Genomic DNA, 2,382 nt, shown 5'->3' with positions numbered 1-2,382 from the left:
TTCTTCTGTTTGGTCCTTTCAGCAACTGTTACCTCTCCCAGTTCTTCTTCATCATCAATAAGTTGTGGTAGACGCTTCCTGAGTGTAATATTATCAGCACTAGATCCACCAAGTTTGTTGTTTCCATCTTCTAATCTCTCTGATGTAGCAATTGGAGAACACCCATTGATTTGCACTTGAAGAAGATCCACAAATTCAGCATATTGTTCTTTGAGTGTTTCAAGCTGATGAATTATGTCGCCAACTTCTTCACTTACACTCAAATCTTGCCAGCTCTCATAAGTATCAATGTTCCACATGAACTCATAGTAACTAGATAGCCTCTGTTTATAAGATTCAAGATTGACTTTCTTCTCCAGAACAAATGCTTCAGATGCAGATTTGATTTTACTATGATCAAACAGAGATGCTTTAGCTGTATATCTTCTAATAGACTTTTTCATAAATTCTATCAACTTTTTAGGATCATGTCTATAGATTTTCTCAAGATGGGAAGTCAATTTTTCCTCATCTAGAATAGCAGACATGTAACTCATATTTAAATCATCATGACTTAAATTAGGAGTTTGTTGACCTTCTCTGTCAAGAGATTTATTTTGGTCAAGTTTTAATCCTAAAAGGTCATCCATATCTGAAATGTATTCTTTAATTTAATAGTCAACAATTAGATACAAATCTACATTTCACTTTAAAGTTTCAATGTTGCAGTATCACACTGCTAGGTGACAAAAAAAAATAAATTGTTGACTATTTACTAAAGAATAACCATTAAAAATTAATACATTTATTCATAAAGTTAAAAAAAACATAGATATCACACACATATAGTCAAATACTATAATCAAACATAATTAAAATTAAAAACTAGAAACTCAGGCTTCTAACTCATGTTGAAACTGAAAAAAATATTCAGAATAAATAAAATTGCACTAATAACTAAAACATTTCAATAATTGATCCAACAAAAAAGATTTAAAACATCTACAACTAAAATTGTACAGCAAAAAACAGTGTACCAACCATGATTCTTAATAACAAGAATCTATTTATAGTTATAGATCAATAAATTGGTTAAATCAATAAAATAGATAAAAATTCAATAATATACTATAAAACTATGTACTAAGACTTTTGTCTATAACTATTAGATTTCAGATAAAACTACTTTAAAATATGGATTAAGATTGACCTATTATTCTCAAACCAAAGTAAACATCAAGTAAATTTTACCATAGACAAAATAAATAGTAATTTGCTTAGAAAAGCATTAAAGACAGACTTAGAACATAACTAAACAAATAACTTGATAATTCCTACCTTTAACTGAAATTTCTCAAGATAAAAAATCACTGATCAATCTCCTTTCTCTCACTATCTGGAATCTTTTTTTACAGTATCACTAAACAAGATAAAAAGCATAAAATTACAATATGAATAGAGTAAAAAGTCACAGATAAAATACAAATAAAAAGTTTCAAACCAAATAACTTAGCTAGAAAATTGACACCAAAAATGGGTACTATTTTTCTAGGAAATTAAATTGTTAAAACCAATATTTGCATATAAAAATAACTTTTATGTCTATTCAATTAATACTAATCAAGATAAAAGTTTAAAATGATCTAAAATAATGATAATAAATGAGAATGATAAACTATCACTGCTGTACACTGTATTTATACTGGCTATTGTTTACCTTTTTCCAGTTATATCAGCTGTTTTAATTAACATAAAAAATGACTTAAAAATTCATAAAACAGGCTTAAAATATGTAAAAATATATGTTTAAAAGTTCTAAAAAATCGTTTGAATTTTAAACCATCTATAAGTGAAATAAAAAGTAAAATTAAATAAAATAAAAAAATAGGCTCTTTGCAATAAAATTACCTGTTTCTCTTTGCATCTTTCTACTAAAAATAGAATTAATTAAGAATTAAACTTTTTGCAATATTATCACATAATACTCTTTGCATTTTTCTATGGCTTTTATTAAAAAATGAGATTAAAGTATGAAAAATAAGAATAAAAAAATGTTCGTTTTTTAAACAACATATAAGCTTTTGGAATAATCATATAGATTATGCAACAAAGGGGTAATTTTGTTTATAATCACTAGAGATGTGCATAAATTTTTCTGTCCTTATCTTAATTCTGAAAATCAATGATTATTTTAAATTTTCTGATCTGTTTAATTTTATTTTATTCTAAAAGTTTAATGGTAGCTTTTTCTTGTCAGGGATCTAAAGGGATAAGACAATGACGCATTAATCGATGTACATCCTAAACGATGACACACAAATGTACCCCTTATTGGTTAAAACATTTGGACACTCATTTTTAATGGACCAAACAATCAAAATGCAATAAAAGTCTCTAAAGTTG

General features: G+C 26.4%; 1 long non-coding RNA gene across 1 annotated transcript; it reads right to left on the bottom strand.

Moving 5' to 3' along the window:
• Positions 1 to 769: 769 nt before the first annotated feature.
• LOC145305998 (uncharacterized) lies at positions 770 to 1,915 on the bottom strand. Its single transcript, XR_013874861.1, has 3 exons — positions 1,888 to 1,915; positions 1,318 to 1,399; positions 770 to 896 (listed from the first exon to the last, which is right to left on the bottom strand). It is a non-coding gene; the product is annotated as an uncharacterized LOC145305998 (long non-coding RNA).
• Positions 1,916 to 2,382: the final 467 nt, after the last annotated feature.

This window comes from Acartia tonsa, chromosome 14, assembly GCF_053477335.1.
Source record: "Acartia tonsa isolate MP-2025a chromosome 14, ASM5347733v1, whole genome shotgun sequence".
NCBI classification, from domain to species: domain Eukaryota; kingdom Metazoa; phylum Arthropoda; class Copepoda; order Calanoida; family Acartiidae; genus Acartia; species Acartia tonsa.
Note: the sequence above shows the minus strand (reverse complement) of the source record. Positions and strands in the feature narration are given on the sequence as shown.